This window comes from Bubalus kerabau, chromosome 9 (assembly GCF_029407905.1).
Source record: "Bubalus kerabau isolate K-KA32 ecotype Philippines breed swamp buffalo chromosome 9, PCC_UOA_SB_1v2, whole genome shotgun sequence".
Taxonomy (NCBI): domain Eukaryota; kingdom Metazoa; phylum Chordata; class Mammalia; order Artiodactyla; family Bovidae; genus Bubalus; species Bubalus kerabau.
The window spans coordinates 95,825,635-95,842,805 of record NC_073632.1 but is presented as its reverse complement, the minus strand read 5'-3'; the positions used below and the strand labels follow the sequence as shown (position 1 = coordinate 95,842,805).

Below are 17,171 nucleotides of genomic sequence, written 5' to 3'. Positions count from 1 at the left end.
CAGTACGTATGATCCTTTATTTACCACCTGCAACCTGGACTCTGCCTTTTACCAATGTCAACTATAAATATTGCATCCACTAAATGTATTTTCCAGTATTTATCCAGGTATCTGCAGAGCCAACTCCCCATTATCCATGGTGCAGGTTACCTGGGCTCTGCAGGTAACCTTGGCTGGTCCAAAGCCTCCTTCTAGTCTTCACAGCAGCATGTGTTGGATGCTGGATCTGCAGAGCTCCCCAAAAAGCCAGCCACCCTTACAGAGAGGGTGATAGAAAGCATTAGGATGTGGGCGGAGGAAGAAGTGGGGGGTACCTACCACCTCGACTAGTTTCATTATTTCTCCTTCCTCGTTGTCAATTACTAAAATGTTAACACACATGCTTAACACGTTACCTCCAGTCTTACTGAAGTTCAGTTCAGTTCAGTTCAGTCACTCAGTCATATCTGACTCTTTGTGACCCCGTGAACCGCAGCACACCAGGCCTCCCTGTCCATCACCAACTCCCGGAAAAGAATACTGGAGTGGGTAGACTATCCCTTCTCCAGGGGATCTTCCCGACCCAGGGATCGAACTGGGGTCTCTTGCACCGAAGGCAGATTCTTTACTAGCTGAGCTATCAGGGAAGCCCCCTAACTTCTTGAACTTTACTGAAGTTACCTGGATTATATGCTATGTCCAAATTAATTTCTTCCTAAAACCTGATGTGAAACCATGAAGCTGGGAAGTTTGTAATACGTGTTCTATTTCAGGACAACATTCAGGTAAAGCCATGCAAACCTGTCTATCACTGAAAGGTTCATTTCAAGTCATGTTAATTGAAGGCAAGTTGACTCATTTATACACAACAATTCTCTCATTTCCCTTTGAGCAATTGTCAAGCGTGCTTGACGCAGAGCAAGTGACCTTCAAATGCTAGGCGGGGAGGTGGGGGTGTTGGTCTGGACTGTCAGTGTAGATTTGGCAGCATGAGTTGCTCCAAAGAATCCTGATTTCTTATGCATGAACTACTGACCCTGGTGCTGGGGCTGAGAGAGCAGGATGGGAAGGAAGGTGAACTCCCGCTGATTCAGGGGCCCTCCCAGGCTGCCTTTTCCACGCTGTCAGCATTATTCACCTCACTTTCCTCTCCTCCCTCTTCCGCCCCACCATAAGTACTGTCCCTGGAAGCACTTTTCAGTTGCCAGGAATCAGGAACATTGGGAAACCATCCAAAAAAGCTGGGTGGCTACTTTGTTTTCCATGGCCCGCATGGTAACACATGGCCCCGAGTTTAGCACTGGGTCATAGGTGTGGACACAGGATGGCTTAAAGGAAGGAACATAGCATCAGAAAGAGGTCTTCCGAGGCTTGGGTACCAAACAAGCATGTGACCTGGAGACCAGCTTTCCTTGCGGGCCTGTCTAGGTGAAGATGCAGAAATGTTCCATAGGGGTGTCAGGATTTTCTCCTCCAGCTCCTTTACTTGGAGCAATGCTTCTCATTTGAAGCTGCTGGTCTGAGGACCACTTTTTCAGCAGGAAGACAGCAGGCCACCATAGCCATCTAATTGCCAGGAGGTGGAACTACCACGCGTGGAAAAGAGAGCTAGTGGGAACCACAGGGAACTCAGCTCGGTGCTCTGTGGTGACCTAGAGGAGTGGCATGGGGGGTGGAAGGGAGCTCAACAGGGAAGGGATGTATGTATACATGTAACTGATTCACTTCCTTGTACAACAGAAACTAACGCAACATTGTAAAGCAACCATGTGTGTGTGCATGTTCTAAGTCACTTCGGTTGTGTCTGACTCTTTGTGACCCTATGGACTGTAGCCTGCCAGGCTCCTCTGCCATGGGATTCTCCAGGCAAGAATACTGGAGTGGGTTGCCATGCCCTCCTCCAGGAGATCTTCCCAACCCAGGGATCAAGCACGTGTCTTCTGCACTGGCAGGCAGATTCTTTACCAGTGAGGCACCTGGGAAGCCCCTTAAAGCAACTAAACCCCCACTCTGCCCCCCCAAAAAAAACAAGGAGGAAATTCCCAGAAGTCAATGTGCCTGCCCACGGAGGATCATAGGAAATGCCCTTGAAACCAATATCAGGTCCTGAGCTGAAGAAACGTCTCCTGTCTTGGCTTTCAAAACATTCCAAATGTTCCACTCTGTAAGAAACACGTCAAACGCCTCCACTGGAAAAACAGGCTTCAGAGGCAAAACGGTGCCCACTGCCCTTGATTCGTTCAAGCTGCCGCCTGGGGACCAGTTGTTCCATTTCATTAGCTCTCTGATGACAGGTGTAGCTCAACTTTATGTCAAGCAGCAAGGAACTCAGTTCTGTGAGCAAACATCCCTTGTTCACATCTGACAAGTCTTTCTATTAAGTAGTGAGGTGATGAAACCTTCCTAGCTCCTCTCTCACTGGACACCTCATCCCCTCACCTGCCTCTGACTCTCTTATCTTCTAACCTGGTTGCATGGATGCAGAAACTGCAGATTCCTTCTGCCAGTGCCTTGGTCATTCAAAGATGCCCCTATAGGTGGCCTGTGAACAGTCCTGTGTGTGAACACATGGCTGTCACTGATAGAGCCCATGGGTGGTGAGCAGTTCTTTTCACACTTCAAATCTTTGAGCTTATCCTGTGAGGTGCATGGGTAGAACCTGTTGGCCTGTCTCCCCACCCCCGCCATCTGAGATTCTGCCTCTTAGACCCCTGGGCAGGGTGGAGCCCTTTTTCTCTGCTCTTAAAGCACCAGCTCATTCCTGAGTTCTGTGTGTTGATGATGTATGTCTGCCCTGCTTGTTAAGATAGTCATTAGATTGCTGTATAGCAGAAACTAACACAGTGTTGTAAACAACTATACTCCAATAAAAATTAATTTAAAAATAATGAAAAAAAATACTCTTAAAAAGAAAATGCTCATTGGAAGTAGCCAATACGATCATCCATTTAAGGGAATTCCCTGATGGTCCAGTAGTTACTGCTCCATGCTTTCACTGTCTAGGGCCTGGGTTCAATCCCTGGTCAGGGAACAAAGATCCCACAAGCTACTCAGTGCAGCCAAAAAAAAAGGTCAGCCATGTAAGTATTTTCTGCACTCTACTTTAAGGGTAAAGGAGACAGGCAATCCAAGGAAACAAACATCTCATGACTTTTGAAGAAATAAACAAACAACAAAACATCTTCCAGAATGAGTTGATTTCAACACAGGTTTAACCTGGTTTCTTACACTTGCTTTATTAACTCAATAACCCTACCTGATGTTTAGAAAAAGCAGTTATTCTAGGACCCCTCATCAAACATCAGAAAGCACTAATAAATTCAAAATTTTACCTGAAAGCAGGAAATCAAACTAAATTTTTAGAAAAAAATATCAACTAACAGATTGACTAGAAAAGAAAGAGAAGGACTGACACATCCTTGGAGTATAAGGATCCTGATGAGCATAATAGCGTGCTCAGTCGCTCAGCTGTGTCCACTCTGTGCGACCCTATGGACTGTAGCCCACCAGGCTCCTCTGTCCATAGGATTCTCTAGGCAAGAATACTGGAATGGATTGTCATGCCCTCCTCTAGGGGATCCCCCCAACCCAGGGATCAAACCTGCATCTCTTTTGTCTCCTGCATTGGCAGGCAGGTTCTTTAACACTAGCACCACCTGGGAAGCCACCTATCCTCATAATGGTCATAAACATAGCCCGCTTATCAGTACGCAAGGTTTCTGACATCCATAACACCATTCTTCCCAGCAGCCCAGAGGTGTGGAGCTTCTTATTCTCCTTTATCCACGGAAAGACTGGAGATCACCTGTCAAACTGCCTGGTCTTTTGGCAAGAAAGCAGGACAGACATATTTTCAACTGAGGCATTCTCGATGCCAAAATCCATGTTGGTGCTTTTATGAAAAGAAGTCAAAGCAAAATGTTTACTAAATCTTAACAGTCAATCAAATTCAGCAGTTATGGAGCACCGACCAAGACTTGGTTGTGATAAGGAGGACAGAAATTCATGTTACAGCCTTCAGTTGAGCAAAAAACGCCTTTAGGGAATCTTTCAGAATGAACACTTTCAGAAAATTTTCCTAATTGAGCTTGAGGTACTAAATTGACCCTTCACTCAATTTTTCTTAACCAACCAACTGAATTAGTAATAGTTTCAAAATGACAACTCCCACACAATTAAGCATTCTGTGTTTGGTTGTTCATTTAACCCTCCAACTAATGAAAAACTTTAATATTATTTCTTCTAAAGAAGGAAATGGAAATGTCTTTCTTGCCACACCATAAAGACAAGTAAACATCTTATAGTAATCATATTTGCTTCAGATTACAACTAGAGACTGCCAGATATAAGACAATTGAAAAGAAGCCAAACTAAGCCTTAGCCCCAGGTTTTCTATGTTACAGAGTTGGAGTATGGTTTCTAAAAACTTTTAATTTCATGTGCATAGTGGCAATTGCCAGACAGGAATTCTGGAACAAGAGTTAATTATGTGAGTGAAATTGCTTTGTATTTCAGGTTACACAGTAAGCAGCCTCCGTGGCCCAGAAGAAGTTCCCCAGAAGAAACTGCTAAACGTGTCTGTTTATGAACATTTTTGGTGTTTTAAGTCTCCTGGAGCACCTGGGACCTCTATGGGAAAAAACACAGAGTATAAACAGATCATTGTTTGTTAGTCCTCAAAGGATGTTTCTTGAATCTGCTTCTGTAGGTGAATAAAGCTGGTTATTGTGGAGCCTTTCTTCACCAAAAAATAACAACGCTGACTAAGTAGGCTGTTTTGGAAAAGAGCCCAGTAAAATCTGTTGCGGAGTTAAGATATACTTCGAAAAAATTTTCTGTTTTTAGAAGTAGGCTGATGGAGTATTTTCTTTCCTTAAGTGATATTTGTCAATCTGGTCCAAATCTGTTCTGAAGTAAAACTGGACATTAAAAACTTCATATAATCATTAAGTTTAATAAAATATAATTCAATAATGTCCATGTTTTCTAATATCCAATGTATTTGATCTATTACAAGCTTACCAATAGTAACCATCTCTTAAGTCAATGTCTAATCTGTTTTGACATCATCCAAAGAAAAAGTAATTTTAACAAGACTAGAATAAAGTTTTTTTTTTTAATTGCTTTTATGAACCTGTATTTAACCAAAATAAAACTTTGGGTGTGACAGAAAGTGTATAAACAGATGAAGAACCAATTTAGCAACCTATGAGTTGACTTGTTTAGTTTCTAATTTGTGTCTGACTCTTTGTGACCCCATGGACTGTAGCCCACCAGGCACCACTATTCATGGGATTTCCCAAGCAAGAATACTGGAGTGGGTTGTCATTTCCTTGTCCAAGGGATCTTCCCAACCCAGGGGTCAAACTCACATCTCTTGCATTGCAGGCAGATTCTTTACCACCGAGTCATAGAAATTAGCCATAGAAAACTGTGGCTTTATTACAGCCAGCCTCAATCTGGGCCCAGATGAATGGCAGCATGAGGTTAGGAAGTGTTTGAAAGTGTCTGAAAAATTGTGGGGCAGATGGAGAGGAGAATTTATTTATTTTTCAGAATCTTAATTTACTCTGTGTTGTGCTTTTTGGAGTTCATTATAGTCATTGGTGCACCTAGTGTTCATAGGACTCAATTAGTTAATTTAGAGATAAGAAAACTGAGGCAGGGAGAGGCTGAACAAGTTGCCCAAAGTCACACGGAGCTAGTGCTGGAGCCAGGATTCAAACCCAGGCATCTTGGTTCCAGAGTTTTCACCTTCACCACTGTGCTAGGCAGCCTTCCAGATATGCCAGCTGTGTGTGTGTGTGTGTGTGTGTGTGTGTGTGAACAGTTACAAAACTGACTCGGTGTCTGCGCAGCTGACCTATACCTCTCCTGCCCACCTGACTGTAACTTTCAAAACGTTCTATGGATGATGTATGGTTTCTAGAAGGACACTACTGCAATGGCAATATATTAACTGGGAAAGAAAATTCCAAGCCATACTCAGTGACATTCAAAGGAAACTGTTTTCTTCTAAGATATGAGTCATCAGAAAGAGGTCAAGGCTTTCAAAAATAAAGCACAAGATCACTTTGAAGGTAAAGAGAGAAGACAAATGAGCTCATATCAAGTCCTGCTAACAGGAGGAGGTCCGGATGCAGACTCCTGAGAAGCCTGAAAAGAACTTTGAGAAATTAGGCCCATATAAACTCATGGAAGCTTTATTTTTAATAGAAAAATAGAAACATGCAAGAATCCATCAACAGGGGATTGATTCGTTTATATGCATGTGATGAGCTGATCCATAACCACTGAAAGATGAGATTATATACATTAAATCAGGTATGATCCTATTTGGTAAATACGTACATAAATTAGTGCTGTGAATGTATGAAAAGTCTTGGGAGAATAGACTTAAATCAGTGATTATCTTTGAGGGATCAGATTTCTGCAAATTATACATTTTGTGCTTTATATTTCAGAATTATTTGCACTTTTGTAAAGAATATGTGTTACTTTCACAAGAACAAAAAGTCATAAAGAAATGGGTCTTTTTTTCTAGACATGGTAAGCACTGTGTGCTAAGGGGGAGAAAAGGGGAAGGGAGAGATTTGCAACATTAATAAAGGGAAATTCAGAAATCACTCTGCTCTCTCTCCCACATCCACTCCTAACCCCACAAACAATGCTTTTATTCCACTGCACTTTGATGTTATCCCATGGGCCTCTCTCCCGTGGTTCAGCTGTAAAGAATCTGCCTGCAATGCAGGAAACGCAGGAGATGCAGGTTTGATCCCTGGGTCTGGAAGATGCCCTGGAGGAGGAAATGGCAGCGAACCCAGTCCAGTATTCTTGCCTGGCCAATCCTATGGACAGAGGAACCTGGGGGGCTGCAGTTTATAGGGTTGCAAAGAGTCGGACATGACTGAAGCAAGGGAGCACACGTGCACACGTGGGCCTCTGGAGGAACATAAGAAACAGGTGCAAAAAATTTGTCATTATATCTATCGAAGAAAATGTTGAGGATGGTGTCCATTACATCTTGGTTCTTTTCATGTGAGAATTTATAGGAGACATTTTTCTCGGGTCTCATTTTCATGAAAAGCTACTTTCCTCAACAGCTGGGCACCCTTACCCTAAGGATGCTGTGACTCTGGTAAGGCATCTTGCATAGCTCTTTGCTTCAGCTACTAGGAAACTTAGAGACAAAATTCTCACCTGTCCAGCAGCTGGCACAGATCTGAGTATGCTCGTTTTCCAGCCAACCTGGCTCTGATTTTTTTCTTTCTTTGGTTCTTTTGTATTTTCTGTATGTTCACAGGTTACATCAAAGAACCTGTTTACAGAGTAAGTCACTGTTGAATACTCTGCTAGTAACAGGCATTACTTTTGCAAACACACACCTTTGTAAAGGATGGAGAGGAACCTCGTGTTTCATGCAGGTGTCATAAGGACCACATCTGCTTTTATCTGTTCTACAGACTGGGATTATATTGGAACTTCAGTTAATAAAAGAATTCAGCTTCCTGAAAAATAGGTTTAAAAAAAAACCCTGAAATAGAAGCCAAGTTGTATGCATTTTAAGGCATGAACTTGAATTGTTTTATAAAACACATTTCAGGTATTGAGTTACACACAATATTCTTTCAATATCTTCACCCGTCATTTTATATATAAATACACAGACACATAGACACACAGACACACACACACACACACGATTTACTGGTTATTTTAACCTTGACTACATATATCCCTTCTGCCAAGTCCAACTTCTTTCTCTGGTTCAAAGCCAAATTTCTCAAGACCTGTCTTTACCCACAGTCTCCCTTTGCCCACCACTTGCTCACCACCCAACTGTCTGGCTCTTTGTTTTCCTCATCATCCTATTAAAACCAGCCTCAAAAGCCTCAAGGTCATTAAGTCCCATGAACGTTTTTCAGCTTTTTGGCTTCTCGGCAGCACTGATGCAGTGGAGTGTGTACCACCATCACACTTTTGACTATTTCTGGAGACTCTTGGCTGACTCCCTTCCTCTGTGAGCTTGCTGGTGTTAGTCGCTCAGTTGTGTCTGACTCTTTGTGACCCATGGATTGTAGCCCACCAGGCTCCTCTGTCCAGTAGGCAAGAATACTGGAGTGGGTTGCCATTCCCTTCTCCAGGGGATCTTCCCGACCCAGGGATTGAACCCTGGTCTCCCACATTGTAGGCAGATTCTTTACCATCTGAGCCACCAGGGAAACCCCTCTGTGAGCTTATCAGCTCCTCATAGCCATCAAGATCATGAATTCTGCAAGGCACTGCCTCTGTCCATTCTTCTTACCTGGCTCAAGTCTTCAGATGATCCCATGCCTGCCTGTGTTCTCAATGATAATACCCCAGGGTCTCCCAAACTTGTATCTCCCTCCCCAATCCTTCTCCTTACTGCAGACCTACAGGCTTATTCAAGATCTCCGTTGAGATGACTTCACACCCAATAGGACCAAGGCTACACTAAGAATGACCTCATGGTCTTCTGCATCAGCCTGTTCTTCGTGTAGGGTTTATTACCTGACTGACACTCTTCCATCTGGTCCTACAAGCTGAAGCTGAGGACTTCCTTGTCCCTCCAACTCCCAGTTTTGCCCATCTACATGGTTCTCACAAATCTCTCTATACCCCTTTGCCTCCACAGCCACCACTTCAATAACTTCTCCCACTGGAGTTATTTTAATGGCATCTTAACCGGTCTTCCTTAATCTACGCTTACCCATCTTCGGTATCATTCTCCGTGCTTCAGTCAAAGTGAAAAAAAATCTCATCATACCCATTCACTAACATTCTCTTCCTGGATTAACACGTGGCTTCTTATTGCTCTAACAGCAAAATCTTTACAGTGACCTTAAAGGCCCTGAACTGTATCAATTTACCTAAGTCTCTTCTACACTTTCTTTGCTCCAGAATCTTGAGCCTTTGAACATGCCACAGAGTCTTTGCTTATGCTGTTACTTCTGTCTGGAATGTTCACCTGTCTTATCTCACCTGCCTTACCCTTCTCTGTTAATCTTTACTCTTACTCAGATCTCAACCCAACATTACTTTCTTAGAAAAACCTCACCTACTCCCAGGATATCTCTCATGTCATGATTTAACTATCATTTACAGCTCATATCACATTTTGTAATTATACATTTACTGACAAGATTACTGTTTAATGCTTGTATTATACACCAGGCCACAAGCTCAAGATTGCAGCAGAAATATCAGTTATAGTTCATTATTACACTTCCAGCATCTAGGGCAGAATTTGACCTCTGTAGGTGCTTGGGAATATTTCTGAAATGATTAATGAATGAAATAAATCCTGCTTTTTATATACTGATTATGTATATAATGTGTATATATTTATAAAATTATGTATATAATGTATCTGTGTTTCATTGGGCTCTAAATCAGATGGAATTTTTTATTAGATTATAGATCTAGTGTTACTTTGGCATGTATTGGGTTATTAGTATATATGAAAAGGAGATAAAAGATATTCCCAAACTAAAAAATTTTAACCAAAATACTGGGATGACCTTTTAAGAGGATAACAAAAATTATACCTTATACAATCAAGACCACATTTAATGATCACAGCTAACTATAAAATAAAATAATAAATAGCTCAATATAAATTATTAGAGTTTTTATTATTAAAAATGATGTTAAAATTTAATAGAATGATACACTCTTAGGTGATAATGTTGAATAATCTTTGTTGACTAAGCTGTTACCCTTTAAAACATAATGGTTGAACTTGAAAAGAAGACCAACAAAATGAGCAGATATTCAAAGGAACAGTTCACTAATTGCTTTCCTCTGCATCAGTTTTCATGTCTTTAAAAACCCATGCCCTTCTTGATACATGGAGAGATTGAGATGCTAAAGCAAATTTTCAAAGATTGGTATTACAGACTGATTTTTTTCTTTGTGAGTGACAAAGCACTTCTGTTCTTAACTCTCCTTATTTTAGAGTACAGTTCACTTTTGTCCTCTAAATTGTGCATGCTATCTCATTTTTATTACCAACATTAGAATGAGTGAAGTAATAGAAAAAGAAGATTTATTCTTTACAAAGGGTCTATTGTGGCTTTGCTGCTTCTCGTTCTACCCTTCCCAAGTCTTTGTCAAGACTGACAGATGAAGATGCTACACACGCAATAGATTCTGAGTTACTCAGTGTAATTTATTAGATGATCTACTTTTCATGTATTTGAGTAAGTGCTATAAGTGGGAAGAGAAGACTGAAACCACATGAAAGCCTGAGAACTGCCAGCCACTGAAACATAAAACCAATTCAGAACAGACTCAATCTAATACAACATGCATGTCTCATAAATTGATAAACTGATCTTCATCAAAATTAAAATGTTAGGATCTTTAAGAAGACACTATTTTAAAAAGATTAAAAATAAAAAAACAAGCCAAAGATGGGGAAAAATATTTGCAAAATCACAGATCTGCCAAAGAACTGTATCCAGAATAGATAAAGAATCTTAAGGCTCAATACTAAGCAAAAAACCCAATTTAAAAATTAGCAAAAGCTTTGAGTAGACACTTCATCCAAGAAAATATACAAATGACAAGTATATGAAAAGATGCTCAATATCTTCAGTCATCAGGGAAATGCAAATTCAAACCACAATTAGATATCACTGTATTAGAATGGCAAAAAACCAAACCAAACCAAAACAGAACTGACATTAAGTGAGTATACAGAGCAAATGGAATTCTCACACTGCTGGTGCAAAATGGCACAACTCTTAACAGTTTCTTGTAAAATTAAACATACACTTCCCATACAACCCAGGAATCCCACTCTTACATCTACATCCAAGAGAAATGAAAACTTATATCCACACAAAAATCTCTACATGATTTTCTATCTCTGCTCTGCTAAGTCACTTCAGTCATTTCCGACTCTGTGTGACCCCATAGATGGCAGCCCACCAGGCTCCCCCGTCCCTGGATTCTCCAGGCAAGAACACTGGAGTGGGTTGCCATTTCCTTCTCCAGTGCATGAAAGTGAAAAGTGAAAGTGAAGTCACTCAGTCGTGTCTGACTCTTAGCAACCCTATGGACTGCAGCTTACCAGGCTCCTCCGTCCACGGGATTGTCCAGGCAAGAGTGCTGGAGTGGGGTGCCATTGCCTTCTCCGTGATTGTCTATGGTGACCTGATTTTTAATTTCCAAAAAACTAGAAACAACTCAAATGTTCATGAACTGGTAAGTATGTAATCAATCTGTTTTACACCCATACATTGGAATACTATTCAGCAATAAAAAGGAATAAAGGGCTGAAACAGAGGCAATGCAGATTAATCTTTTCTATCCTCTAAGCCCCCAAAAGATGTCAAATCAGAAGTTCAAGTTCACCTAGGTGGGCAAATGCTCTCAGAGCAAAAGGAATTTTGGTGCTTCTCCTTGACATTTCTAGGTTTCAGCTTTTGATAATTTTCTAACCTGATCATTTGTTACTATCTTATTGATGCTTTAATAGATTTAAGAAGATAGTTTAAAATCTTTTCATGCAGAATTTTTAGTTGTCCAAAGAAAGACGGATCCAAATAACACAGTCCGCCATGCTACCAGAAGCAGAAGTTGAGTACCTGTATGGAGTAACAGCTAAAGAAAGGATTTGGTATGGGGGGATTTCAGGAACGTGGAAGGAGATTCAGGAAACATCTTTAGGAATAAGAAAAGCTTACTCATGTCTCCTCAGAGGATGGTGGTGTCTACCCGTTGTGCTGGGTGGTGGCAAGAGAAATCCCATGCCAAAGCACTATCTTTCAGGGAACAGCATCTGAATAACCTGCCAGGTGATGAGTCCGTTCTTTACTTTCCTTTAATTCACCACCACTTTCCCCAGTCTGTGTAGCCAGAACCACAGGAAAATGGGACCGTAGTGCTCTCTCCATCGCCTCTGGAACCACCACTAGCGCTGTTCTCATCTCACCTCTCCAGACTCAGTCCCCCTCTCCTTTCCCCGGATTCCTTAAATGTGGTCCTCTTGGCATTTAGCACTCTTCTCCGTGTTGTTTTGGCCCTCTCCCGGCTCTGTGCCCCTCATGCTTTCTGGACCCACCTGCCCCTGGGCTGCCCGCCTGGGTGAGCCCCCTTGGAGGATGGCCTGCGGCTGAGATTATCAGAGCCTTGAGCAGCAGCTAGATGGTCCATGAAGGCTTCATAGCCCTTTGCAGTAGAATCTTCTACTCAAATTCAAATGTGAAAGTTAACTCAATCCGCACAACCTCTCTTCACTGTCAAGTGATCTGTTTCTAGGGTCGATGGCATTTTAAATGCTACTGGAAAATGCAAGTTTCAATGTCTTACATTTATCATCTTGTGTGACTCATTTAAGGGTTTCCTTGATAGTTCAGCTGGTAAAGAATCCACCTGCAATGCAGGAGACCCCAGTTTGATTCCTATGTTGGGAAGATCCACTGGAGAAGGGATAGGCTACCCACTCCAGTATTCTTGGGCTTCCCTGGTGGCTCAGCTGGTAAAGAATCTGCCTGCAATGTGGGAGACCTGAGTTTGGACCCTGGGTTGGGAAGATCCCCTGGAGAAGGGATAGGCTACCCACTCCAGTATTCTGGACTGGAGAATTCCATGGACTGTATAGTTCATGCGGTCGCAAAGAGTCGGACATGACTGAGCGATGATTAGCTAGCTATGACTCATTTAAAAATTCAAATGGAAATGAAGTATATGCCACTCTAACTTTAATATCTTTTGTGTGTAGCCGCTAAACCACACACACACACACACAAAAGATCTCCATTTACAGGAAACATACAATTAAAACCAATAACTTCTTTTTTCCTTTTAGTCATATAACTTACTAAGATACAAAGATCAGCTTTAGGGGCATCCAGGGATAAACAATTAGAATCATACTGTGTTGGCAATTAAATGACTGTTTCTCAATATCTAAGATGGGCTCATGCAATAAAGATGTGTAATTATATCATAAAGTCCAAGTCTGCAAGTTGATGACTCGGGTTAGCTTGGTGTCCCACAGGCCCCAGGCTCTTTTGCTCTATTCTGACACCCTCATGAGACGCCTTTGTCCAGGGCGTGTCTCGCACATCACAGGATGGCTCCAGAGCTCCAGCTCCCAAGGTTTCACACACCAAGTGCAAGGCAGCAAGAAGGGAAGGCCACCTCACAGCCCTCTCTTTTCATTATTAGGGGGACCATGTCCTCACTGAGCACGTGGACCAGCACACACTACGTCCAGGTCCCAGGGCTGCCGTGACAAAGGACCACAGAGTGAGTGGCTCAAGCAACAGCACTGGATTCTCACAGTTCTGGAGGCTGGCCGTCTGAAATCCAGGTGTCAATAGGCTGGTTCTTTCTGAGGGCTGAGAGGGAGCCTCCATCCCAGGCCTCTCTTCTTGGATTGTCCACAGCCATCCTCTGCCTCCATCTCTTCTCACTGTCTTTCTCCTGTAGCATGTCTGTCTCTGTGTCCAAATGAAACAGAAGCAGAACCAAGGACATAAAGAACAGACTGGTGAGTGCCAACGGGGAGGGGATTTGAGGGAGGGATGGAGTGGGAGTTGGGGTTAGCAGATGTAAGCGTTTATATACAGAATGGTTAAACAACAAAGTCCTACTGTACAGCAAGAGAACTATATTCAATATCCTGTGATAAACCATAATGGAAAAGAATAGTAAAAAAGAATGTATATATACATACACACATATATGTGTAAGTGAATTACTTTGCTGTACAGTGAGATTAAAATAACACTGTAAATCAACGATGCTTCAAAAAAAAATTGAAAAAAAAGAGAAATGACCATTGCCTTGATGTCTCATGATTAAAATGAGGTAATACAGAAGAGAGTAAGAGGAAAAAGTATTGATCAGACTGCAGTCTCCTGTGGCCCAGACATCCTGCGGTGAGAACTCCCTAAAATAGAATCTGTTCTCAAAAATGAAATTGTCAGAATTCAGCTGGACCTTGCAAGCAGTCCACGCAGCACTTGCCAATGCCACCCACTCATTTTCCTCCTTGACTGATCTTCTGTTTAATTCTTCTCTTTTCTCAAGTTTAGGAGAGCACATGCATGTACAGTTCCTCCAACTTAATGTACATTCTCAGGAAAAACAAAACACAGTAAGAGCAGAGGAACAAATGCAAATCAAATGAAATCAAATTCTCAGGAAAAACAAAACACAGTTAGAGCAGAGGAACAAATAAATGCAAATCAAATGAAATCAAATTCTCAGGAAAAACAAAACACAGTTAGAGCAGAGGAACAAATAAATGCAAATCAAATGAAATCAAATTCTCAGGAAAAACAAAACACAGTAACAGCAAAGGCATCAAATGCCAATCAAATGGAATCAAATGTGACTTCAATGTGACTCCAATCAAACGGGAATCAAATGTGGCATTGGAATCAAATGCCAATCAAATGGAATTAAGTGCAAATATTAAATAATGCAGATACTTAACCATATATTGAGTTGTCTCCTGTACGTGTGGCACTCCTTGGGAAAAAAATGATGATTTGCTCATAAACAGTCCTCAGAAATCCTGCAATGTTTCTGAAATTTAAAACTATGGTGGTGTACATACATATATGTATGTATATGTGCATGTGTATATATATATATATATATATATTAGGTATACAAATGTGAAAGTGTATATACACACATGTACACACACTATGCACATAGTATAAAAGTATACACACATACTATGTATGTAAGTAAAGATTAGAGGCGCTGCCTGTGTGTGTCCTTGGCTTTTCTTCACCACTTCCTGGCATGTTCTGGCCTCTCACTGGTCCCAAGTGGGCCCAAGAAAGGAGAGCAATTGACTTCCTCCCTCATGGATCATCAACAGAGCCTGACTCATGGATCACCAGCCCTTTTTTATGTTTCAGAAAGGAACCTATAGCTCCCTAGTATACAATGAGAGTTTCATTTAAGGCAATGACTTCATGCTTTAATGACTTCACACTTCCCCTTCATTATTGGTTTCTCTGCCTCATTCCATGATCACCAATATTTTTATCACTAAGATCTGTTTTTGGATTGTTCAAAAGGACTATGAAAGATTGCCCATGAACTTGGGCAAACTCTGGGAGATGGTGAGGGACAGGGAAGCCTGGCATGCTGCAGTCCATGGGGTCTCAAAGAGTCAGACATGACTGGGCGGCTGAACAGCAACAACAAAAGGATTATGACCTGAAGGAAGATGACATCAAGGACGTAAGTAACTGAAACGTTAGAAGCAAAAAGAGAATATCTGTCTGACATTGATACTGTCCATGTTATTTCTTAAGCTTATTTGCTGCTGCTAAGTCACTTCAGTCATGTCCAACTCTGTGCAGCCCACCAGGCTCCCCTGTCCCTGGGATTCTGCAGGCAAGAATACTGGAGTGGGGTGCCATTTCCTTCTCCAATGCATGAAAATGAAAAGTGAAAGTGAAGTCACTCAGTCTTATTTAGAGGTGACATAAATTGATCTTTCCACACATGGCCTTGCCCCTCTCATGCAGTTTTATGGGGAGGGGGAAACTGACAGCATGCAATCTCCACTCTTTCCCAAACATTCATCAGAGGTCACTTTCAAGCCATGTGAAAAGCAGCAGAATCAAGTGGTCAATTTTAAGGGTTTTGAATTGATACAGGGAAAACTGGTGTATGCTAGGCCTAAGGCAATCTATCTGTAATATTAAACTTAAGCTGCTATTCAATATCATACTTTAACAGACCAGTTGTCATTGTGTGTGTTCAGGGAGAGGATTTAGGCAGAGAAGTATCCAGAGCACCAGACCAGACACAGCGGTTCTTAAATCTCTGAAAACTGACATTTTGGTAAATCTCCACCCAGATATACAAGGCTCTAAAGCCCCTCAGTGACTATTTAAGTTCCCTACTTCTCATTCATTCATTATATGCTAATCAGGCATCTATATTTCAGAGTTTCCTAAAATTAAGAATAACTCTTTTCTCTGAAATAGACTACCTTTTGACTCTTTTACTAGCAATGAAATGGAAATTTCAGGACATCTACACACAAAGCTCCATGAAGGGTTTCACATCCCTCTTAATCCCTTTTGAGAGTAATGTCTGTGCTGCAGGGGCATGGAGGAGGCTGGGGTAAAGATGGATATGCGGAAGGGAATCAAGAGTTCTGGTTCTGCCATGTTCAACTCAAGATGCCTGTTAGACATCCAAGAAGTAAGGTCAAGTTGGCAGTTACCTAAGGTCAAGGAAGAGGGCAGAATTACAGATACAAGCTTGAGAACCACTAGTACATATGTGACATGTAAACCCATGGCAATGGTTGAACAGGCTTGGGAAGGCTGAGGACTGAGTTCGAGAGCATTCCAACAAAGACTAGGAAGATGAGACCAAAGAGGTCAAAGGGAAAAATAAGGTAAGTGTGGTGGCCTGGAAGTCAAGTGTTTAAGGAGAAGTACTTACCTGGTTCGATGCTCCTAAGAGATCAAACGAATGTCAACTAAGAACTGACCGCTGAACCTGATCAGATAAAAATGGCACAGAAGACTGTCAAGGGTGATGTCCATGGAGAGCTGCAGGTGAAACCTGACAGGGTTGAGAAGAGAATGAGACACGGAGAGCTGGAAACACCAAGTATGGATGATTCTTTTAAGAAATTCTGCTGTAAAGTGAGCAGAAACTACCTCTAAGAAATGGTGTCTTTTACAAGGGGATGTCAATTGTCCCCTTCAATTGTCCCCTCTAATTTGAACAGCTGCTTTTTTTTTTTTTTTTATTTTGTATTGGGGTAATGCTGATTAACAATATTGTGATAGCTTCAAGTGAACAGCAAAGGGATTCAGCCATATATATACATGTATCCATTCTCCCCCAAACTCTCCTCTCATCCAGGCTGCCACATAACATTAAGCAGGGTTCCCTGTGCTATACAGTAAGTCCTTGTTGGCCATCCATTCTAAATACAGCAGTATGTACATGTCCATCCCAACCTCCCTAACTATCCCTTTCTCCCATCCTTCACCCCAGCAACCATAAGTTCATTCTCTAAGTCTGAGTCTCTTTCCATTTTGTAAGTTCATTTATATAATTTATTTTTAGATTCTACATATAAGGGATGCCATATGATATTTATCCTCTGTTTGACTTACTTCATTCAGTATGACAATCTCTAGGTCCATCCATATTGAGCAGCT

General features: G+C 41.6%; 1 long non-coding RNA gene across 1 annotated transcript in view; it reads left to right on the top strand.

The window, feature by feature from the left end:
• The window catches only part of LOC129619473 (uncharacterized), a 35,281-nt gene extending 30,407 nt beyond the window's left edge, over positions 1 to 4,874 (top strand). Inside the window, exon 3 of the long non-coding RNA XR_008697891.1 lies at positions 4,495 to 4,874. This is a non-coding gene — a long non-coding RNA (uncharacterized LOC129619473). The remainder of the gene's footprint in view (positions 1 to 4,494) is intronic.
• The last annotated feature ends 12,297 nt before the right edge of the window (positions 4,875 to 17,171 follow it).